Genomic DNA, 25,782 nt, shown 5'->3' with positions numbered 1-25,782 from the left:
TTACATAATTTCTCTTGGTTCTTCCCCGCCCCCCTGCCGCCCCATTCCCCTGCTCTCCCTTCAACCCCTCCATCCCTCCCTATTTACAAAGACTTTGTTTCCATTTTTTCATTTTCTCATATTAATTCCATTCCCTTCTTTCCTTTCCCCTACCCCTCACACTTCCCCTTCCCCTTTGCCCCTTTTCTTCCTATTTCACATTATCTGTTATACCCTTTAGTCCTTACTTACACTTATTTACACTTTCAGGTCCTCACACTAGAGAAACTATTCAGTATTTACACTTGTGTATCCTATGTATTTCACTTAAGAGTATGGCTTCAATGTGCATCCATTTAGCTATAAATGTCTGTAATTTCTCATTTTTTATGGCCGAGTAGTACTCTATTTTATTTTAAAAAATGACATTTTCTTTATTCAGTCTCCAGTTGATGGGCATTTGGGCTATTTCCAAGTTTTAGCTATTACAAACTGTGCTGCTATGAACATGGGTGCACATATATCACTGTGGTATGATTCTTTTAATTCTTTGGGGAAGATCCCCAGCAGGGGAATAGCTGCGTCAAATGGGACTTCCAGTCCTAGTTCTTTGAGGTATCTCCATACTGATTTCCACAGTGGTTGCACCAGTCTGCACTCCCACTCACAATGGAGGAGGGTTCCTTTCTCCCCACAACCCCACCAGCATTTGTAATTGGTTGATTTCTCGATAGCAGCCATTCTTTCTGGGGTGAGGTGGAATCTCAGTGTTGTTTTCATCTGCATCTCTTGAATGACCAGTGGATGTTGAACATTTTTTCTTGTTTATTTGCTGCTTTTACTTCTTTGTCTGAGAAATGTCTGTTCATGTCAGATGCCCATTTTTGAATTCGGTCTTTGAATTTGGGAGGTCTGATTTTTTTCAGTTCTTTATAGATTCTAGATAGTAGACCTTTGTGTGAGGGACAGCAAGTGAAAAAATTTTCCCACATTGTTGGTTGTCTCTTCACACTGTTGGTGGTTTCTCTTGCTGTGCAGAAGCTTTTTAGTAAGAACAGATCCCACTTGTTGATTGTTTGTGCTAGTTCATGGGCAACTGAGGTTTTGTTCATAAAATTTTTCCTACATCAGTGTCTTCAAGAGTTCTACCTAACCTCTGTTCCAGACACTTCAGCGTTTCTGTTTCAATATTTAGATCTTTAATCCATTTTGATTTTAGTTTAGTGCATTGTGAGAGATATAGGTATAGTTTTAATCTTTGGCAAGTTGAAATCCAATTTTTCCAGCACCATTTATTAAAGAGGCTATCTTTCCTCTAGTGAGGGTACTTGGCTCCTTTTTCAAAGATGAGGTGGCTGAGTGTGTATGGAGTTGTGTCTGGATCTTCTAATCTGTTCCACTGGTCTTCAGGTCTGTTTCTTTGCCAGTACCATGCTGTTTTTATCACAGTAGCTTTGTAGTAGAGTTTCAAGTTGGGGGTTGTGATACCCCCTGCCATGTCTCTGTTGCCTATAATTGCTTTTGCTATTCTAGATCTCTTCTCATTCCAAATGAATTTTTGGATTCTTTTCCATGAAGTATGCTGCTGGAATTTCAATTGGGATTGCATTGAATCTGTATAGCAGTTTTGGAGGTATGGCCATTTTCATTAGGTTGAATCTTCCTACCCAGGAGCAAGGGATGTCTGCCCATTTTCTGATATCATCTTCAGTCTCTCTTTTCAGAGTGCTATAGTTTTCAGAGAAGAGGTCTTTGATTTCTTTTGTTAGGTTGATTCCTAGGTATTTCAGTTTTTTGGATGCTATTCTGAAAGGAATTGTTTGCCCTATTTCTCTCTCAGTGAGTCTGTTGTTCGTGTACAGGAAAGCTATTGATTTTTGTGTGTTGATCTTGTATCCAGCTACTCTACTGAATTTGGTTATTAAGTCTAGAAGACTTTTGGTGGAGTTCTTGGGGTCTTCTATGTAGAGTATCATGTTATCTGCAAATAATGACAATTTGACTTCTTCATTTCCTATTTTTATTCCTTTTATTTCTTTCTCTTGTCTAATTGCTGTGGCTAATGTTTCCAAGACTGTATTGAACAGGAGTGGTGATAGTGAACATTCTTGTCTTATTCCTGATTTTAATGTCAAGGATTTTAGTTTTTGACCATTTAGTATGATATTGGCTGTTAGTTTTGCATAGATGGCTTTTATCAGATTGAGGTAGAGACCATCTATTCCAATTATTTGTAGGCTTTTTATCATAAATAAGTGTTGGATTTTGTCAAATGCTTTTTCTGCATCTATTGGGATGATCATGGTTTTTGTCCTTGGTTCTATTGATATAGTGTATTACATTGATTGCTTTGCGTATGTTGAACCATCTCTGCATCCCTTGGATGAATCCCACTTGGTCAGCGTGTATGATCTTCTTGATGATCTTCTGCATTCTACTTGTCAGTATCTTCTTAAGGATTTTTGCATCTATGTTCATTAGTGAGATTGGCCTATAGTTCTCTTTTTTGATTGGGTCTTTCTCTGCTTTGGGGATCAAGGTGATGCTTGCTTCCAGGAATGAATTTGGAAGTATTGCTCCCCTTTCCATTTTATTGAAGAGTTTCAACGTAGTGGTAGTAGTTCCTCTCTAAATGTCTTGCAGAATTCAGCAGTGAAGTCATCAGGACCCGGGCTTTTCATAGTTGGTAAGCTTTTAATTACGTTTTCAATTTCATTGATTGGTATTGGATTGTTTAGAAGTTTTAGGTCTTCTTCATTCAACTTTGGTAATTCATACGTATCTAGGAATCTGTCTATTTCTTCTGTGCTTTCCATCTTATTAGCATATTGGTTCTCAAAGTATGTATTGATGATCCTCTGGATTTCTGCTGGGTCTGTTGTAATTTCATCCTTTTCATTCCTAATTGCATGGATATGGGCCTTTTCTTTCCTTTTTCTGATAAGGTTGGCTAAGGGTTTGTCAATTTTGTTTATTCTTTCGAAGAACGAACTCTTGGCTTCATTGATTTTTTTGTATCGTTCTCTTATTCTCCATTGCATTGATTTCTGCTCTGATCTTTATACTTTTCTGCCTCCTATGAGCTTTGAGCTTTTCCTGGTCTTTTTTTTCTAGAAGCTTGAGGTTCAGCATCAGGTTGTTTAATTGGGTTCACTCTGTTTTCCTAATATGCGTATTCACTGCTATGAATTTCCCTCATAAGACTGCTTTCATTGTGTCCTGTAGATTCCAATATGTTGTATTGTCATTGTGATTTAATTGAAGGAACTATCTGATTTCTTCTTTAATTTCTTCTGTGACCCATTGGTTATTCTGAAGGGTTTTGTTTAATTTCCATGTGTTTATGAAATTCTTGCTGTTTCTTTTGCCATTGATCTCCAATTTCATTGCATTATGGTCTGATAATACACAGGGGGTAAACTTCATTTCCTTTGCACTTCTTTAAACATGTTTTATGAGTGAGTATGTAGTCTCTTTAGGAGAACAACTCATGTGCAGCTGAAAAGAATGTGTATTTTGATTTTGTGAGGTGGAACACTCTGTAAACATCTGTTAAGTTTATTTGTTCAGGAGTTTGGTTGAGTTCTAGTGTTTTGTTGCTTATTTTTTGTCTACTTGATCTATCTATTTGTGACAATGGGGTATTGAGGTCCCCCACTACTATTGTATTAGTGATTATTTGATTTTTCATATCTGTTAGTATTTGTTTTATATAGTAGGGTGCACTAGTGTTTGGTGTATATGTGTTTATGATTGTCATGTCTTCCTCTTGGATTGTTTCCTTTACAAGGATATAGTGTCCTTCTTTGTCTCTCTTAATCAGTGTTGATTTGAAATCCACTTGATCTGCAAAAAGGATAGCTAGTCCTGCTTTTTTTCGGGTTCCCATCACATGGATTATTGTTTTCCACCCTTTAACTTTCAGTCTATGAGTTTCTTTTTCCTTTTGAATAAAGTGTGTTTCTTGTGTGCAGCATATTGTTGGATCTTGCTTCTTGGCCCATTCTGCCAGTCTATTTCTTTTGATTGGTGAGTTGAGACCATTAATATTGATGGTTATAACTGATATGTATCGACTTATCATTGTCATGACTTTTTCTTTTTGTTGGATTCTCCCCCTTTGTGTTGAATTTCTTGTTGTCCCTGATGGATTCATTCTGCTGAGCTTCCTGGGGTTGTGATCCTCATTGACTTTTCCTAGGATATTGCCTAAAATCTTTTGGAGTGCTGGCTTGGTATTCATGAAGTTCCTAAGGTGCTCTTTGTCATGAAAGTATCATATTTCACTATCAATTTTGAAAGATAGTTTTTCAGGGTACATCAACCTGGGTTGTAAGTTTTCCTTTAGGGCTTGGAATACCTCACTCCAAGCTCTTCTTGCCTTGAGGGTTTGTGTTGAGAAGTCTGCTGTGATTCTGATGGGCTTTCCATTGTATGTAATTTCTTTCTTTTCCCTAAGTGCTTGTAGAAATTGATATTCTGTTGACTTTCTGGAATCTTAACAATTATATGCATGTGTATAGATTTTTTTTTGATCAAAGCTAGTTGGAGTCTTATATGCCTCCCTTATCTGTATGTCAAGTTCTTTTCCCCTGCTTGGGAAGTTTTCTGCCATCACTTCTGTGGACAGTTATTTTTTTATGTCATCTGCACTCTCTCCTGATTCTTCATTGATGTCAATCAGTCTTATATTATTATTCTTTACATCATCTAGCAGCTGCTGCATTGATTTCTTGTGGTCCCTTACTATTTTAAACAAATTTTTCTTTTCCTGCTCACTAATTGCAATCTGATCTTCTATATCTGAAATTCTGTCCTCACATTGGCTCATTCTGCTATGCAAACTTTCAATGGAGTTTTTAATCTCCTGGAAATCTGTTTGCATCTGTTTTATAGATTGTATTTGTTTTCTATGTTGGGGTTCCATCATGTTCCTCAGGTCCTTTATTTTTTTATCTCTGTCCTCTCTAGATTTATTAGTCATGTCTTACACTATGGGCCCAATCTGTGCTATTATCTGAGAAATTATTTCTTATTTCATTTTTTCCAGATCCTCTTTTGTTGCCAGTTAAGGGAGTTCAGGTGGTTGAGTATCAGACTGTTCCATCTCTTTTCCCTTTGGGGTTGCTTTAGGTGATCTGGGAGTCTGGTTTTGAGACTTGTTTAAATGTCTTCTCATTTTCATAGCAGAAGGTGAATGTGTGCTGCTGGCACCCTCATGGCTCACCTCCTTGGCCCTGGGGCGGTGGTATGGTGGCCCAGAATGATCACCTCCTTTGCCCTGGAGGCAGCTGTGCTCCTTTGCACTTGGGGTAGTGGTATGGCGCCCTGCAGCTCTTCTCACTTTTAAAAAACATTTAAACAGCTGTAAATGTTCTGTAGTTTATTGAACCACTCTCTCACCTATGGCCATTTAGACGGTTTCCAATATATTGCAATTACAAATAAAGCTACAATACTCTGTGCATAGGTAGCTCATATTGTTGGAATGTGTATCTTCAGGGTGTATGCCTAGAAATGAGATTGTTCGATCAAAAAAAGTACATGTAAATTCATAAGTGCCAAATTTCTCTTCATAAGGTTTGTATCAATTTGTATTCCCGCCAGCAATAAATAAGAATGCCTATTTGAGGCTATAGCTCAGTGGTAGAGCACGTTCTTAGCATGTTCAAGCCACTGGGTTATATATGTATAACCCATATCTGTGATAATGTGTTGCAAATTTAAGAGGGCTTTGCTTACTCTTCTTTTTGTATTGTTAAAATGTATTTCTCTATAGTCAAATTTATTGATCCTTTCTTTTATTGCACTTGGATTTTGAATCAGTTAGGAAGCTTTTTCTTACATTGATGTTATAGAAGAGTTCACTTATGTTTTCATCTGGACTTGTTTGGCTTCCTTTTTTTTTAATTTTAGGCTTTTGATACTTTTGGAATTTTTCCTTGTTTATGGTGTTAGGTCCTTTTCCAAATGTTTATCAAATATAAAACATAAATAATAGGAAGTAGGGAGAGCCTTTTCAAATGGGAAGGGGAACAAGAGATAGAAGGAAGAAAGAGGGAAGGAAGAGAAAGAGGGTTAAAAGAGAAAGAATTGGGCTGGGGATTTAGCTCAGTGGTTTTGCCGCCTGCTGTGCAAGCACAAGGACCCAAGTTCAATCCCCAGTACCAAAAAAAAAAAAGAGAGAGAGAGAGAGAGAGAGAGAGAAAGAATTGAAGAAAAAAAGTGGAAATAGAGCTTTTGCAAATGGGAAAGGGAACAAGAGTTGGAGGCAGCAGGGAGGGATGGGAAGAGAAGAGGACAAAAAAGAATTAAGATGTGTTATGTACACATACAAACTCCCCACCACAAAAGTGATCTTTATGTACTGCAAACATGTACTAACAAAAATAAATGAATAAATAAATAAATGTAAAAAATTCTCAATCTCTGCTCTAAATGATTTCTCATGCCACTTATATCAAGCATTACATTTTCATGTATGCTTCAGACTATTTTGTCAGTTTATATTTTATTATAGTTACCTGTCACCTATTCATGTACTGTTATTGCATTGGTCTATTTTGCATCAGATTTTTGTTCACATTTTATTGTAACAAATGTACAGATAAAATGAAAGAATTCTACAGTGAATACTCATATATACATCTGGATTCCACAGTAAACATTTCACTATATTTGCTTTAGGAAACATTGATCCATCATCCTTCTATTTGTCCATCAATCTATCTTATTTTTTCATGCATTTTGGAGGAAGTTGCAGACATTGCAACACTTCCCCTAGTACTTGGATGTGGACCATATGCTTTGCTACCTGTTAGGGCCTTAGATTAGCCATCTTCATCACACTTTTTCTTTTCTGGAGCTAGTGCAGAATTCTTTTTTCATATAAACTTTAGTATCAACTTATCTAGTTTCATTATTTAAAAAATCTTGGTTTTTATTGTGATTCATTAAGTTTTTAAATTAACAGGGAGAACTGACTTTTTAAAAATTAAGGTATACTGCTCCACCTCAAGAAGAAAAATGTTTTTCTCATGAATTAAATTTGGAAAAGCATAAAAGAAAGGAAGAAAGAAAGAAAGAGTGAGGGAAGAGAGAGAGATTTTTTTCCCAATTATTCAAGTCATGATTAAAGTTTTCTCATTAGAGGTTTTGCTGGGTATTTATTATTACATCTTTAACACATTTTGTTATGTCTCTAAAAAATATCTCTAAACACTATTGGTGATGGTCAGTATTTTACAACATAACTTTCTTGTATTTATAGCTCTAGCTAATTAAAATATTCTTTTTACTGACCCAGTATCTTTTTCTGTGTAATTTATAACTTCACCCCAGGTTTTAGTCTAGTTCACAAGAATAACAGATATCTACATCCCCAGCTTGCCAGTGGGATATGGATCAGAAGTTTAAGCTCATCCTCCTTGGCTTTTGTGCCCCTATTTACGTCATCTGCCACTCCCTCCCACCCTCCCTCTGCACCTTAGTGATATGGAATCACATGCTTTATTATTATTATTATTATTAATTTGGGGGGGGCACCAGGGTTCAAAGTCAGGACCTTGTGCTTGCGAGGCAGGCACGGTACCACTAAGTTAAATTGCCAGCCTTCAGAATCATGTGTTTTTACTCACCCACCCACATCATCCCTTTTCATGACTCTATGCTCTGCTGTGCTTATGCCTCTTGTTATGGGTCCTTCCCTTTCTTATCTTTCTGGTAAACTTCTGTTTCTCTCTGTAAACTCAGTTAAGAACTCATCTCCCTTAGGAAGCTTTTTCTGACCCCACAGAGGACACTCTTCCCTAGGCCTGTTCGTTCGTTCGTTTCTTTCTTTCTTTCTTTCTTTCTTTCTTTCTTTCTTTCTTTCTTTCTTTCTTTCTCTCCTCTCTCTCTCTCTCTCCCTCTCTCTCTCTCTCTCTTTCTCTCTTTTTCTTTCTGTTACTAGAGATTGAGCCCAGGGCTTTCCCACTGAGCTATATCCTCAGCTTTTTTTTTTTTTTTAACAGGAGGTCTCACTAAGTTGCTAAATTGCTCAGGCTGGACTTGAACTTTTGATCTTCCTACCTTAGTTTTCCAAGTGTCTATAACTGTTTTATGTGTATTTTCCTCCTCCTTGATTGCTTCTCCCCATCTTTGATTACTAGCACTTATTAGAGTTCCTAGCAAACACTATATACTTAAATCTTGATGGAATAAATAGATTGTTACAGACCATTATCACCTTTCCCTTATAGCAGCCCTTCAAATAGCTGCAGACCCCTATCATGCCTTTCATTCAACTTCATTGTTCTGGTTGCTTTAGAATTTTCTCCTATCATATACTTCCCAGATCTCTTATTGTGTGAAGAAAGATTTATCCAGAGACATTTGAGTTTACCGCAACCTTTGAATAGATAGGACTCCATGCACCTTTATCACCAAGCCCAGGAGTCCCCATGGAGGGTCACACTTTATGTGCACTGATTTCTCACCAATGAATTTTTTCTACAAACAGCCTAGTAGGACCACAGCTTTATATGATGTCTTTTCTGAGTCATTACTTACTTGTATTTTTTCTTTTGTCATTCTCAAACATTTCCCATTAATGTTGACCCATTTGTGGCACTGGGAAAATATCTCATAAAATTTAGGAAGGGAAAATGTGAAGTAGAGTGAATGTTAGCAATCCCTGTCCTAAAAATGGTAAAACAAAATATATGACTGGAGAGTTGGAACAAACTTAGGCAAAATGTTGGGCAGGGAATTTAAAGAGGCCTTCAATCTCAAGTGGCATAAGGTTGTATTTTCAAATTATATAAAGTCAAGATCTAGGCTTTCTTTTGTTTTTTTCCTTTTATCGGTACATTTTAGGTATACAATATAATGACATTCATCACTGGAGATATGCACCTTTACATACTGTCTTGATTCTTATTTTTCCCCCTTCCCCTGCCCTCCCTTCAACCCCTCCATCCCTCGCTATTTACAAAGACTTTATTTAGATTTTTTCATTTTCTCATATTAATTCCATTCCCTTCTTTCCCCTACCCCTCCCACTTCCCCCTCCCCTTTGCCCCTTTTCTTCCTATTTCACATTACTATTATACCTTTTAGTCCTTATTTACACTTTCAGTTTCTCACACTAGAGAAACTATTCAGTATTTACACATGTGTGTCCTGTTTATTTTATTTAAGAATATCGCCTCAATGTGCATCCATTTAGCAATAAATGTCTCTAATTTCTCGTTTTTGATGGCTGAATAGTACTCTATTTTATTAAAAAGCCACATTTTCTTGGTCCAGTCTCCAGTTGATGGGCATTTGGGCTGTTTCCAAGTTTTAGCTATTACAAACTGCGCTGCTATGAACATGGGTGCACATATATCACTGTGGTATGATTCTTTTAGTTCTTTGGGGAAGATCCCCAGCAGTGGAATAGCTGGGTCAAATGGGACTTCCAGTCCTAGATCTTTGAGGTATCTCCATACTGATTTCCACAGTGGTTGCACCAGTCTACACTTCCACCAGCAGTGGAACAGTGTTCCTCTTTCCCCCCAGCCCCGCCAGCATTTGTTATTGGTTGATTTCATGATAGCAGCCATTCTTTCTGGAGTGAGATGGAATCTCAGCATTGTTTTCATTGGCATCTCTCGAAAGACCAGTGATGTTGAACATTTTTTCATATGTTTATTTGCCATTTCTACTTCTTTGTGTGAGAAATGTCTGTTCATTTTAGATGCCCATTTTTGGATTGGGTCTTTAAATTTGGGAGGTCTGATTTTTTTAAGTTCTTTATAGGTTCGAGATAGTAGACCTTTGTCTGAGGGACCGCTGGTGAAAATTTTTTCACACATTGTGGGTTGCCTCTTCACACTGATGGTGGTTTCTCTTACTGTGCAGAAGCTTTTTAGTAAAAAGAGATCCCACTTGTTGATTGCTTGTGCTAGTTCACTGGCAACTGAGGTTTTGTTCATGAAGTCTTTTCCTACTCCAATGTCTTGAAGAGTTCTACCTAACCTCTGTTCCAGCTGGTTCAGCGTTTCTATTTTTACATTTAGATCTTTAATCCATTTTGATTTTAGATTAGTGCATGGTGAGAGATATAGGTCTAGTTTTAGTCTTTGCCAAGTTGAAACCCAGTTTTTCCACCACCATTTATTAAAGAGACTGTCTTTCCTCCAATGAGGGTGTTTGGTTCCTTTGTGAAAGATGAGGTGGCTGAGTGTGTCTGGCGTTGTTTCTGCATCTTCTAATCTGTTCCACTGGTCTTCAGGTCTGTTTCTTTGCCAGTACCATGCTGTTCTTATCACAGTAGCTTTGTAGTATAGTTTCAAGTTGGGGGTTGTAATACTCCCTGCCATGTCTCTGTTACCTAGAATTGCTTTTGCTATTCTGGGTCTCTTCTTGTTCCAAATGAATTTTTGGATTGTTTTCTCAAGGTCCATGAAGTATATAACAGTTTTGGAAGGAGCAAGGGATATCTTTCCATTTTCTGATATCCTCTTCAATCTGTCTTTTCAAAGTGCTATAGTTTTCAGAGAAGAGGTCTTTTTAAAAAAAAATTTTTATTTTTTTCTTAAATTCTTTTATTGGTACATTTTAGGTATACAACACATTTACATTTCTCTTTGGGAACTTGTACCTTTATATGATGCATCTTGGTTCTTTTTTTTCCCCCCATTCCTAGCCCTCCCTTCACCCCCTCCACCCTTCCCTATATACAAAGACTTTATTTCCATTTTTTCCATTTCTCAGCATTTTTCCTTTCCCTTCTTTCCTTTCCCCTGCCCCTCCCACTACCACTACTCTTTGGACCTTTTCTTCTTATTTTGCATTTTTGATTATTCATTCTAATCATTGATACATTTTAGGTATACAATATAATGACATTCATCATTGGAAATTTGCACCTTTACATAGTCTCTCTTGGTTCTTATTTTTCACCCTTGTCCAGCCCTCCCTTCAACCCTCCATTCCTCCCTATTTACAAAGATTTTGGTCCTATTTTTCCATTTTCTCATATTAATTCCATTCCCTTCTTTCCGTTCCCCTGCCCCTCCCACTTCCTTTCCCTTTGCCCCTTTTCTTCCTATTTCACACTACTTATTATACATTTTAGTCCTTATTTACACTTTCAGTTTCTCATACCAGAGAAGCTATTCAGTATTTATACATGTGTGTCCTATTTATTTCACTTAAGAGTATCACCTCAATGTGCATCCACTTAGCTATAAATGTCTCTAATTTCTCATTTTCTATGGCTGAGTACTACTCCATTTTATAAAAAACCCCACATTTTCTTTATCCAGTCTCCATTTGATGGGCATTTGGGCTGTTTCCAAGTTTTAGCTATTACAAACTGTGCTGCTATGAACATGGGTGCACATATATCACTGTGATATGATTCTTTTAATTCTTTGGGGGAGATCCCCAGCAGTGGAATAGCTGGGTCAAATGGGTCTTCCAGTCCTAGTTCTTTGAGGTATCTCCATACTGATTTCCACAGTGGTTGCACCAGTCTACACTCCTACCAGCAGTGGAGCAGGGTTCCTCTTTCCCCACAGCCCTGACAGCATTTATTATTGGTGGATTTCATGATAGCAGCCATTCTTTCTGGAGTGAAGTGGAATCTCAGTGTTGTTTTCATTGGCATCTCTCGAAAGACCAGTGATGTTGAACATTTTTTCATGTATTTATTTGCTATTTCTACTTCTTTGTGTGAGAAATGTCTGTTCATTTCAGATGCCAGTTTTCAGACTGGGTCTTTAAATTTGGGAGGTCTGATCTTTTTAAGTTCTTTATAGATTCTAGATAGTAGACCTTTGTCTGAGGAAGAGCAGGTGAAGATTTTTTCCCACATTGTGGGTTGTCTCAAGAGAAGAGGTCTTTGATTTCTTTTGTTAGGTTGATTCCTAGTTATTTCAGTTTTTTGGATGCTTTTGTGAAAGGAATTGTTTGGCCTATTTCTCTCTCAGTGACTCTGTTGTTCGTGTAAAGGAAAGCTATTGATTTTTGTGTGTTGACCGTGCATCCAGCTACTTTACTGAATTTGGTTATTAAATCTGGAAGACTTTTGGTGGAGTTCTTGGGGTCTTCTATGTAGAGTATCATGTCATCAGCAAATAATGACAATTTGACTGTTTCATTTCCTATCTTTATTCCTTTTATTTCTTTCTCTTGTGTAATTGCTGTGGCAATGTTTCCAAAACCATATTGAACAGGAGTGGTGTTAGTGGACATCCTTGTCTTGGTCCTGATTTTAGTGCGAAGGATTTCAGTTTTTTACCATTTAGTATGATATATAGGCTGTTGGTTTTTCCTAGATGGCTTTTACCAGATTGAGGAAGAGACTGTCTATTCCAATTTTTTGTAAAATTTTTTGTTTCTATCATAAATGCATGTTGGATTTTGTGAAATGCTTTTTCTGCATCTATTGAGATGGTCATATGTTTTTTGTCCTTGGCTCTATTGATATAGTGTATTACATTGATTGATTTGCATATGTTGAACCAACCCTGCATCCCTAGGATGAATCGCACTTGGTCAGATTATATGATCTTCTTGATAATCTTCTGCATTTCATTTGCCAATATCTTATTAAGGATTTTTGCATCTATGTTCATTAGTTAGATTGGCCTATGGTTCTCTTTCGATTGAGTCTTTCTGTGCTTTAGGAATCAAGGTGATGTTAGCTTCCAGGAATGATTTTGGGAGTATTGCTTCCCTTTCAATTTCATTGAAGAGTTTAAAGAGTGGTGGCAGTAGTTCCTCTCTAAATGTCTTATAGAATTCAGCAGTGAAGCCATCAGGACCCGGGCTTTGCTTGGTTGGTAAGTTTTTGATTACGTTTCAATTTCATTGATTGATATTGGGTTGTTTAGAATTTTTAGGTCTTCTTCATTTAACTTTGGTAATTCATACGTGTCTAGGAATCTGTCCATTTTTTCTTCGTTTTCCATATTATTGGCATATAGATTCTGGAAGTAGGTATTGATGATTCTCTAGATTTCCACTGGGTCTGTTGTAATTTCACCCTTTTCATTCCTAATTGCATGGATTTGGGCCTTTTCTTTCCTTTTTCTGATAAGGTTGCCTAAGGGTTTGTCAATTTTGTTTATTCTTTCAAAGAACCAACTCTTGGCTTCATTGATTTTTTGTACTGTTTTCTTAGTCTCCATTGCATTGATTTCTCCTCTGATCTTTATAATTTCCTCCCTTGTGTGAGTTTTGGATTTGTCCTGCTTTTCTTGTTCTAGAAGCTTGAGGTTCAGCATCAGGTTGTTTAATTGGGCATGCTCTGTTTTCCTAATATGATTATTCACTGCTATGAATTTCCCTCATAAGGACTGCTTTCATTGTGTCCCATAGATCCCGATATGTTGTATTGTCATTGTCATTTATTTGAAGGAACTGTCTGATTTCTTCTTTAATTTCCTCTGTGACCCATTGGTTATTCAGAAGTGTGTTGTTCAATTTCCATGTGTTTATGAAGTTTTTGGAATTTCTTTTGCTGTTGATCTCCAATTTCATTGCACTATGGTCTGATAATATACAGGGGATAACTTCAATTCCTTTGCAGTTCCCTAGATATGTTCTATGAGTGAGTATGTGGTCTATTTTGGAGAATGACCGGTGTGCAGCCGAAAAGAATGTGTATTCTGATTTTGTGGGGTGAAACACTCTGTAAAGATCTGTTAGGTTCATATCATCAATAGTTTGATTGAGTTCCAGTATTTCATTGCTTGTTTTTTGTCTAGTTGATCTATCTATTTGTGACAATGGGGTATTGAGGTCCCCCACTACTATTGTATTAGTGCTTATATGGTTTTTCATGTCCATTAGTATTTGTTTTATATAGTTGGGTGCACTAGCATTTGGTGCATAGATATTTATGTTTGTCATCTCTTCCTCTTGGATTGTTCCCATTACAAGTATATAGCGTCCTTCTTTGTCTCTCTTAATCAGTGTGGGTTTGAAATCCACTTGGTCTGCAAAGAGGATAGCTACTCCTGCTTTTTTTCGCGTTCCCATCACATGGAATATTGTTTTCCACCCTTTAATTTTCAGTCTATGAATTTCTTTTTTAATTTAGTGTGTTTCTTGTATGCAACATATTTTTGGATCTTGCTTCTTGGCCCATTCTGCCAGTCTATTTCTTTTGATTGGTGAGTTGAGACCATTAATATTGATGGTTATAACTGATACGTATGCAGTTATCATTGTCATGACTTTTTCTTTTTGTTTGATCCTCCCCATTTGCTTTTAATTTCTTGTCGTGCCCAGCGGATTCATTCTGCTGGGCTTCCTGGGATTGTGATCCTAGTTGTCTTTTTCCTGGGATTTTGTCTAAAATTTTTTGGAGTGCTGGTTTGGTATTCATGAAGTTCCTAAGGTGCTCTTTGTCATGAAAGTATGTTATTTCACCATCAATTTTGAAAGATAATTTTGCAGGGTACAACAATCTGGGTTGGAGGTTGTTTTCCTTTAGGGCTTAAAACACATCGCTCCAAGCTCTTCTTGCCTTGAGGGTTTGCATTGAGAAGTCTACTTTGATTCTGAAGGGTTTCCTTTGTATGTGATTTGTTTCTTTTCTCTAACTGCTTGTAGAATTTTGTTCTTCTGTTGGGTTTCTGGAATCCTAATTATTATATGCCTATGTGTAGAGTTTTTTTGATCAAGGCTAGTTGGAGTCCTATATGCCTCACTTATCTATATGTCAAGTTCTTTTCCCCTGCTTGGGAAGTTTTCTGCCATCACTTCTGTAAACAGTTTTTTAATGTCATCTGCACTCTCTCCTGTTTCTTCATTGACTCCAATCAGTCTTATGTTATTTTTGTTTGCATCATCTAGCAGCTGCTGGATTGATTTCTCATGATCCCTTAAAATTTTAAAGAATTTTTTATTTTCCTGGTCACTAATTGCAATCTTATCTTCTATATCTGAAATTCTGTCTTCACATTGGCTCATTCTGCTGCATAGACTTTCAATGGAGTTTTTCATCTCCTGGAAATCTGTTTGCATCTGTTTTATGAACTCCATTTGTTTCCTATGTTGGCATTCCATCATGTTCCTCAGCTCCTCTATTTTTTTTAATCTGTATCCTCTCTAGATTTATTAATCATGTCCTGCACTATGGGCACAATCTTTGCTGTTATGTGAGAAATTATTTCTGATTTCATTTTTTCCAGATCCCCTTTCATTGCTAGTTCACGGATTCCAGGTGGTTGAGTATCAGAGTGTTCCATCTCGTTTCCCTTTGAGGTTGCTGTAGGTGATCTGGAAGTCTGGTTCTTTGGCTTGTTTACTTGTCTTCTCATTTTGACGTGGAGGGGGGGAGGTGTGTGTTAAGGTGGGTGTGTGTTCCTGACGCCCGCTGCGATTCACCTACTCTGGGCTTAGAGCCCTGGCACGCCTACCCGGATGCTTCCTCTGTGCTGGGAACCACAGCAAGCCTACCCGGAAGCCTTGTCCTGCCTGGAAGATGTGGCGCGCTGATCTAGAGGTCTCCTCTGGCCTCGGAGCCATGGCACGCCTACCCAGAAGCTTCCTCTAGCAAGATCTAGGCTTTCTAAAAGTGGTGGATATTTTGAATTCCTAGAAGCCAAAACTCAAATGTTTCCTGGAGTGATTCAGGAAATAATTAAATTACCAAATATATGTAATATATATTATATATATATTTATATATGTAAAATATATAAAATAATGAGTTATCTGTCCTAGGAAATTGCCAATAGTTAGCAGTTTAAGGGTTAATATTATTCATGTGTGCCATATGTCATGTTACAGATTAATTTAAAAATGAAAATAATTGATAGACCACAGTTTATTTCAGGTCTCTGGAACTTTAAATGTAGCAGATAGGTTAGAAGGAGAAGAAGAAATCTATAAACCAATATACCAGTTTAGTGGTTCTAGTAGCTTTTTAGTGGATTCTTGAAGAATTGCATTCACAAGATCATGCTGTTCGTCAACAAAGATAGTTTTGCTTTTTCCTTTCTAATCTAGAAGTCTTTTATTTCTTTTTGTTGCCTAAATGCACTGGGCAGAACCTTCAGGGCAATGTTAAATGGAAGTAGCAAGAGTGGACATTCTTGCCTTGCTCCTGAAGTATTCTATTTATCATCTCTAAGAATGAGTCTGAATCTAAGTTTTTCATATATGCTTTCTAGTAAATTGAGGAAATTTTCTTCTGTTCCTAATTTGCATGTTTGTTTTCTCCAAAATCAGAATGGATGTTGTAGTTGCAGAAATGACTTTCCAATTGCTATTGAAATGATCATGGTTTTTGTCCTTTGTTCTATTTATTCTGTAATGTTAATTGATCTTCAGATGTTAAACTAATCATGCATCCTAGGATAGATCTCACTTGGTTATATGTGTACTTGTTTTTACATGTTATTAAACTCAGTTTGTTAATATTTGTGGGGGACAGTTTTTGTGTCTCTATTCAGTAGATATATCAGTGACTTCTTTTGTGATGTCTTTGGCTTTGGTGCCAGGAGACTAATACCAACTTCATAGGTGTATTGGGATATATTCTTTGTTTCCTTCTTCCACTTTCTGAGAGAGTATGTGAAGAATTTCTTCTTTAAATGTTAGATGGAATTTACCACCAATGCCACCAGGTTTGGTGAGATTTATTCTGGAAAAAATCTACAGTTACTAATTCAATTTCTTACTTGTTTTTGGCCTATTTAGATTTTCTATTTAAACTTGAGTCAATTTCAGTAAATTATGTTTTTCTAGAAATTTGTTCATTTCATCCAAGTTGTCTAATTTGTTGCCATAAAGTTCTCTTATAGTCCTTTCCATTTTTGTAAATGATTTCTTCCTTAATTTCAGTAATTTGAGTCTTCTGTATTTTGTTCTTGGTCAGTTTAACTAAAGATTTTCCAATTTTGCTTATCTATTAAAATATTTGTTTTCATTGAAGTTTCTGGTTTTTTTGCTTTTTCTGACTTCTACTTCATTGACTTCTGATGTAATCTTTATTGTTTCCTTCTTTCTGCTCACTTTGGACTTTGCTTTTGTAAGGTAAAGCTTAGGTTATTTCTTGAGATTTTTTTCTCCCTAGCATATGTATTTAAAGCTGCAATTAGGACTCCTGTAGGTATTGCTTTCTTTTATCCTAAAATTTTTTCAATACTGTACTTTTATTTCATTCAACTCAAAATGTTTTCTTATTTCTTCTTTGGCTCATTGGTTGTTTAAAAACTGTGTTGTTTAATCCCACATATTTGTGGTATTCAGATTTCAAATTTTTTTATTGTTGATTCCTTATGTAATACCACAGTGGTCAAAGCATGTAATTTTAATCTTTTCAAAACATTAAAATTTATTATGACTTATTCGATGCCCCAGCATATGGTCTTTCTTTGAGAATATTCCATGTATACCTTGAGAAGAGAAGAATGTGTGCTTGGCTGTGGTCTGATGAAGTGTCCTATAGGTGTCAGATAAATCAAATTGGTTGATAGTGTCATTTGAATCTTCTATATTCTGGGCTGAAGTGACCTTCCCACCTCTGAATAGCTGTGACTACATACAAGCCTGAACCAGCATGCCTGGCTAGTAAGAACTCGTGTGTGTGTGTGTGTGTGTGTGTGTGTGTGTGTGTGTGTGTAATATTGGGGATTGAACCCAGGAACTTCTGCAAGCTTGCAAGCCCTCTACTGAGCTACTGAGCCCTCTACTGAGCTACTGAGCCCTCTACTGAGCACCTCTAGCACCTTTATTTATTTTTGTGGATGGAAATTGATTCCACCAACCACTATTACTGAGTTATCTGTCTCTTCCTTTAATTCTGTTCATTTTTGCTTCATGCACTTTGGGGCTTTGCTGTCAGAATATATATTATATTATTGTTTATATTGTTGATAAATTGACCATCTATAAGATGCTCTTTATGACTTTGGTAGTGTTTTTTTGTCCTCTTTTGTCTGATATTAGTATAGCCACTCTATCTGTCCTATGATTTTCTTTTATTTTTTTTTGGTACTGGGGATTGAACTCGGGACCTTACACTTGCGAGGCAGGTGCCAGAACCACTGAGCTAAATCCCCAGCCTATGATTTTCATTTACATGGTATATCTTTTTCCTTCTTTTTTTTAACTTTCAGCTTGTATGTGGTTTTGAATACAATGTGTGTCTCTTACAGATTTCATATAGTTGAATCTTTTCAGGTTTTGTTTCATTTTGTTGAAGTTGAACCCAAAGCCTTTCTCATGTTAGGTAAATTGACTCTTTTTTTATGCAGTCTGACAACACCTGCCTTTTGATTAGTGTGTGGAATTTATTCACATTTAATATTATTATTAATAAGGTTAGATTCATGCCTAACATTTTGTTTTTAAAAAATATTTCTCATGTCTTTTTTGTTCCTGTATTCCTTTTTTACCATCTTACTTTCTACTACACATTTTTGAATGATCATTTAATTATGTACATTTTTCACTATAAATTTTTGAGTTATTCATGGTTGCTCTAGGGCAAGTTTTTTTAACTTTTGTGCTACTGACATTTTTGTTTGGGTGATTCTTTTTTGGGGGAAGCCGTCCTGTGCACTGGGAGATGTCCAGCAGTAATCCTGGCCCCCTTTTAGTAGATATCAGTAGTGACATCTACTAGTTGTGACAACCAAAAATATTGTCTTGAGAGGAAAGTCATTTCCAGTGGAGGGAGAATCATTGCTCAAGGGATTACAAAATACATCTTTTTTTCCCCCCCAGTACTGGGGATTGAACTCAGGACCTTATGCTTGCAAGGCAGGTGTGGTGCCACTGAGCTAAATCACTGGCCCTAAAATGCATCTTAATTTAATACAATCTACTCAATATTAGTGTTAATTTAATTTCAATATGATACAGAAATTTTGGTTCAATATAATTCCATTTCCTAATCCCTACTTTGTGTAATTATAGTGTATATAGTCTATATATGTTCTAAACCTAATGATACAATCTTTTTGTGGCACAGGACTTTTGCACTGACTTACATCCCCAGCCCTTTTATTAATTTTAGCATTCTTTTAAATTTCAAGACAGTGTCTCTCTAAGTCATAAGGATGACTAGGCTGGGCTCAAACTTGTAATCCTCCTGCCTCAGCCTCCCAGAGTGACTATATTATGTCTTTTAGGACATTAACAGAGGAAAAGTGAAAAATGTGTTTATGGAATCTTTTATATTATCCTACATATTTGCCATTTATTTTTTTTCTAAATTTTTTTTTTTTAGGTATGTCAACATTTTTATTCAACTGTCAAAAACCTTTCATTTACAAGAATACAACTGACTTTTGCACACCAACTGTGAATGTAACAATCCTGGTAAACTATAGATATTAACTGAATTGTCTATATATATAATTGCATCAGTACATAAAGATAATTTCCTGCCTCCAAGAAAGAAAAAATCCAGAAAATTACATTGCCCATAACTTATTTAAAAATACACAATAGTGGGCCAGGGATTTAGCTCAGTGGTTTCGGCGCCTGCTGAGCAAGCACAAGGGCCCGAGTTCAATCCCCGGTACAAAAAAAAACACAATAGTTGTCATTTTAGAGATGTTTGTGGTTATATAAATACTGTAACACAATGGTATCTGGGAATAGTGTAGCCATAAGACATCTTTAAATTGAATTAAGAAGTGAGGTACACTTAGATTTGCTTGGGATCAAAGTGTCTTCATCTCAGCTCATAGGTTGCTGTGAAATGTAAGAACTTGGCAGAATTCTAGCACACAAAAGAGGCTCTGATTTTATTTTATTTCTAATTCTACATTTAATTTCTATTATTTTATTTCTAATACTGGCTCTGATTTTCTTTTTATGTTTTCATAGCAATATGACTCTTTTATATTTTGTACAATGAGGATGAAAAACAAGGCTTTGGCAAAAAAAAATGTCTGTTTCTCTTCAGGCCTTACCATCACAGAGAACTATAAAGCAACTTGCTATAAAAAAACTCTACATGTTTTAGTCAAATGAGGTATGAGCCCAAGTCTTGACCAGTAAATCCATAGTTAATAACCTTAAAGTATCACATTTTAAGAGGTAACAATTTCAGAGAAGCTATAAGAACCTGAAATAATTTAACAAGTTAATATATACATACATATATTTTTTATCAGTTATAACATAGCCATACAAAGCATTTACTAGAAATATAATTCACACATGCAAACATTTTACCTTTTGTCCCTTTTATATCCCATTTTAGACAAATATGATGGAATCCAGAAAAATAATATGGATGCATTAGTTCTAAAAACTACTTATTTTATAAATGAAATAGATCCAGTCTTCTATACCTTCTCTCAACTTCTAAATAATGAGGCTTACTAAATTGTATTCTTAGAATCAACTTAAATAAATCTTTGCTCAATTTGGATGAAATGTACATTTTCAATGGTTGATAGTCTAGGTAGAAAAAGTATAAAATGACTTGTAAGTCAAAACATTTCACACAAAAGGAATGGTTTTAACAAAACCTAGACAATATCAAAAGGAAATGCATTGAATTTAAAAACTTCTGAAACACACATTTTTGGGAGGGACCATTATATAAAATACCTAAAAGTTCAAAATGTTGAAAAACAAGTTTATGTAGACAAAGCTAAGGGGTAAATAACTATCAAATAAAATCATCTTAAGCCAAATAAGATGTAACTAAACTATATAATTTAGAAATAAAGTTTAAGTGCATTTTCTTTGTATAATTTAATTGACTACTACATATAAAAAACTGGTAATTAATTAAAATGCAATTAAATATAGATTTGCAAGCTTTTTGGCCATTATGTAAATATTAAAATGTTAACTGAATTGCCAATTGAAAAATAAAAGCTTACATATATACTAAAAAAGCATAAATGGTCAAAGATGCACTATAAAATTGTGTGGAAAAAATTCGTATCAAATAAAGATCTTTCAGGCATTTGCATTCAGAAATATTTTATAAATAAGCATGTAGTCTCATTAAAAAAAAAAGCATATTTTCCCCACACTGCATCTAGTAGTTGAGAATTTTATCATATATTAGGGATGCATTTAAGTGGACTATTTTATGGGGAAAGTCATCAACTTTAAAAAATATGAGTCCACCTTTTTTATTCACAACTTCAAAAACGCAGAATTTAAAGATTCCAGTGAGGCACAAATGTGGCCCTATCAAAACACCCTACCATTCAATATGACCAACATACATAACACAACAAAGAGCAAACCCCACACTGTGACAATTCTATACAAAGGAGGCCCTGTCAAAATAGCCTTTCACTACACAAACACAAGATAAAACAAAAAAAGGAACCCTGAATTTTGATAACTCTACACAAATTGTGGGATTTCATCTTCAAGGTCTTCAAATTGTTGCATTCGTTTTAGCTTTGGCCTCTGGCACATTGGAGTCACATCAAGGAAGTCATGTTCCTCAGAGTTTCCTTTAGGCTGACTATTCAGCTGCGCAGGACAAGCTGATGAATCAGCTGAGTCCGGAAGTGATTTTGTGACCTGCCCCTGGGCAGTATGAGCTGAGCCAGGAGGCACTGCTGCTGTGGGAGAAACCTGTTTCTCCTCACTCCCTCTGATGCTGCTGGTGGGAGTGTGTGGCTTATAAAATGTGGTGTGTGGCTTATAAAACGTGGTCCAGTGCTGGGGCTGCAGTGTTCTGGGTCCTCTGACAGGAGCAAGAGGGTAGGAATCCGAGGACCGTTTCTCTGATGCCTCTCTTGCTGACCTGAGTGGCTCTGTATAAGGCTTACTGAGCTGGGTGGCACTACTAGAATCATCTCCACTGATCCTGACTGGCACTCCTTTTTCCTGGAGAGTATTGGGCACTATTATTGTACTCTTGACAGTTAAGTTGTTTGGTTCACATTGTTTGGCCCAAGTTTTTTTTTTTAAATTTGATGCTGGCAATTGTCTTAAGAGGTCCTTGCTTTTTAGAAAAATTTGGTTTATTTCTATACATGTATTTGCATATTTTTTGTCCTCAGTACTATCTTTTTTTATCTCTTGTTCTTCATTTACATGTTGGATCTCTTTTGTAAGGTCTATAAATTCTTTATACAATCGGAATAAAATAAATGGTTCTGGGAGTTGTCGAAGGTATAACTTTAAAACGTCACAGATGTCTTGTGAACTAAATTCTGACATGTCTACCAAGTACATTCCATTTTCCAAAGCTTGACACAGTTTTTCAATTTTTAACTTGCTTCCACAAACATGATAAATTCCCTGTAAAGACAATACTCTATTTTCAATCTCTGAGACACATATTTTGAGTATAAAAAGAATGCCATCTGCTTCCTTTTTTGCAACTTGTATGAATTCTGCTCCAAATATGTGCATTTTCCCTGGAAGTTTCTGATGACCACAAATGATCATTAAATTTTCCAAACACTTTTTATGACAAATAAGGAAACACTCTTCACATTCAACACCTTGGAATACTACAATGCCTTCACAATCCCTGCATTTTGTGGGTGATCTTAATTTGCAAAACTTGTGAGTGACAGCTGCCTTTGACATCAATGTTTTCTTAAACATTCCAAGAGAACTGGGTCCAGCTTCTGAAGGGGAAGGTGGCTCTCTTTCATCTAGATCACATGCAGAAGACATAGTTCCACTGGATGGAGTTCGTGGAAGTTTTCCATGAAAGTCTCATGGACTTATACATTCTGAATCCAGGGATCTAGATTCGCTGCTTCCTCCAGTACTCTCAGAATCACTGACCACCCCAAATGTCCATGATCTTATGAAAGAAGGACCTGATGTGTCTGCACTGTTAGAGCATCTGTCCTCTTCAATTTTATTACAACTGTCAGAAAGGCATACAACATCCTCCAAAGAGTCAGGTCTGTATGCAGATATTAATTGTTTATTTATATTCCCATCAATTTTTTCTTCAGTTGAATTTATAGCTTTGACAAATTCACTGTATGCCTGTCCTGGATCATACAGTTTGGCATTATCACATAGAGATTGTAAACTGTTTGCAAGAGAGGCAACCTGCAGATGCTGCATCTGGAAGACGTTAACTGTTACAGCTTTAAGGGTAAGATCACACTGGAAAACAAGTGTACGAAGTTGTGTTAAAATTTCTCTTTTGGTATTTTCTAGATCATTTCACCTTTCTTCAACATTTGTTACACAAACTTTGTAGAGTTCATTTGCTTCTTCCACTTTTTGAAGAGCCTCCTCTTCTAATCTTCGTTTTTTTTCTAGTTGCTTGTTGAGATTTTTTTACTAATCCACTACTGGAACACATATGCTCCTCTTCTGCACGAAACATGGAAGATTTTGCCTTTTCATATTCATCTTGACGTTGCATGCATAACAATTTTGCCTTTTGAAGAGCAGTTTCTGTTTCAAGCATTTTACTTTGTTCTTGTTTCCAAAGTTCTTTTATTTCTTTCCTTTGTTTTTCCATTTCATTTTTTCTCCCAAGTAGAGGCTGAATAAATTTGTTGGCTTGCAGAGCTGCAATTGTTTGTTGTATAAGTTGACTGCTATGTCATTAGGAAGAGCACTGGTAAATAGAGACTGCAGTGGCATAAACTCTTGTAGTCTAATGTTAGCTCTAGTTGCCTCTGCCAACTTCACATTATTTCTAGTGGACTCCAATTCCAAGTTAAGCTTTTTTTCAATCCATGACACTATGTTCTTGATATATTCTGATCATGTTTTAGCATATGACAAAGCCAGTTTTACGGAGTCAGTGTTTTTAAACAACAAATTGTCTCGTTCGATAGGAGAAAAATTTCCTTTTTCATTGGATGAGTCCCCTGAGTACACAGAAATGTTTTCAAAAGATTTATCCTGAGAAACAGGCGGTCGGAATGATGAATCATTGCTTACATCGCCCATAAAAAGGTTTGTAAGGATATTTCCAAAGGTAAATGCCAAATTTTCAGTCGAAGAAGACACTTCTCGAAATAGATCGTTTTTGTTTTCTTCATTAATTTCTGTAAAGTCCACAGCTTTCACTTTTGCAGTAAGTACTTCTGCAGCATTTTGTAGAGCAACAGAATTGAGGTTCTGATGCTTATTCATTACAGACTTTAAAACATGGAGAAGTTCCTCTAGACGTATAGGAACGATTTCTTTAAAACAATCTTAAAGAACAGCTTCTTTCAAAAAGATTAACATTTGGGTGAACCTCCTGATATCATTCACCAATTCCTTGATGTAATCCGGGTCAAAAATGGAATTGGAACTCACAGACTCGAGCCCCACTTCAGAAGTTGTAACATCAGTGGAGAGCTGGCCTGATGCCCCAACACTTTTTTCTTTGTCTTTTTCTGTTTGTTAGCAATCATCCTCTCATTTAATAGTCAGAAAAACTGAAATCCTCAGCTTCTGAATGTCGGACTGAAATTTTAGAAAACGTCTCCAAAGGAGATCCCACAGGGACAGACGGACAGGAAGGCAGGGGAAGGAAGCCAAGGGGAGGGTAGAGGGGCCTTCGAAGACGGTGGGTGAGACGCGGCTGCCGAACACTCGGCCGAGTCACGGTAACTAAGGACGCTGCGCTAGAGCCTCTCTCGCGGCCCCTCGCCCGGCTCACGCCCTCCGCGAGGTCCGGACGCGCGAACCGGCCCTACCCGTCGCCCCGCCCCGCTCGGGCCCCCACGCGGGCCGCCCGCATCCCGGACCGCGACTCTGCAGCGGCCGGCGCGCGGGCGACCCCAAACCCCTTTTTTTTCCTAAATTTGAGTTACCAAAAATCCACAAGAAGAAATGGAATGTAGTGAAACTAGGGCTCACTTGTGGGGCAAGCCTGGTGCTATTCTTTGCTCCAGCAGAATATAATTCCTTAAGTTCAGAGAGAGAAGACCTGTGGAGGAAGGATTTGAAGAGAAATTTGCTTGCAGGATGTGTTCTTGGGTGATCAATGCTCAGCACTGGGCAGCTGCTCCCCAACTGTGAGATACAAGCAACAGCCTGATGAGGGTGATGGGGACTGCAGTGTGCAGTGTGCAGTGTACTGTGTGCAATGTTTGGGACCCTGAGAGCTATGGGGTGTTTGGAAGGAGCTGGGGGCTGGTTCTTCACAAAAGGAGAGATTTGGTTGGCTGGCTCCCCATGAGCGAGAGAATTGCAATTTCTTCCATTCCAGACCTATCCTGTTTCCACTCCCCTGAGTTTAGGAGATGAAGCTCTTTTGATGAGAGAGTGCAAGGTCCAGACCTTATATTGACTGCCCAAGGGCCAGTGCCCTGGAGCTCACTGTGTCCTGCTGGTTGACTATGCACAGTAGGCATCTGCGGGCCTAAACTCTCGCATCCCAGATGAAGTGTCTCCAATCTGGCATGTTATTTCTTTTCTCCAATATATCTGAATCTCTTAGGCTCAGAGACAGAAGCCATGAGGAGAAAGGATTTTAAGAGAAACTGTATCATTTGGACCTGCATGGGAATACAGTCGTTTGAGCCATTGATGACTCAAATAATTAAGATAGTTTTTCCAACATTTTTAAGGTTCAATTTGTTCATCTCTAAAATGGATATTTAATAATACCTATTTTTCATGATAGTTTTTAGGATTTAGGAGATGTTTTAAGTGCCTGGTATTTAATGGTTGCTATTAATATCATCATTCTACCTCTAGTTTATTTATAGACAGTTCAGAGTTAGGGTCTTCTTCATTACAAGTGATGGTCAAACAGAAATGGAAAAGGAAATAGGAAGTGTGCCTTTCCCTGCCCTTTGTGATTCATCTTTGTGCTTGGCTAGGACTCTGAGACAGGAGTCAAAATAAGAGGGGCTGAACTCCTCCAGGGTCCAGACTGGGACTTTCCTGGAGAGCCAGTCC

At 37.0% G+C, this 25,782-nt stretch overlaps 1 protein-coding gene and 1 pseudogene across 6 annotated transcripts in view; one reads left to right on the top strand and one right to left on the bottom strand.

The window, feature by feature from the left end:
- The window catches only part of Pde1c (phosphodiesterase 1C), a 667,339-nt gene that overhangs the window by 17,925 nt on the left and 623,632 nt on the right, over positions 1-25,782 (top strand). The window lies entirely within an intron of this gene.
- LOC101725781 (rho GTPase-activating protein 29 pseudogene) lies at positions 20,665-24,421 on the bottom strand (annotated as a pseudogene).

This window comes from Heterocephalus glaber, unplaced genomic scaffold (assembly GCF_053883595.1).
Source record: "Heterocephalus glaber isolate CG9 unplaced genomic scaffold, H.glaber_assembly_v1.0 deba00000546, whole genome shotgun sequence".
Classification (NCBI taxonomy): Eukaryota; Metazoa; Chordata; class Mammalia; order Rodentia; family Bathyergidae; genus Heterocephalus; species Heterocephalus glaber.
The sequence above is the reverse complement of the archived record's forward strand: the minus strand, read 5'-3'. Positions and strand labels throughout refer to the sequence as shown.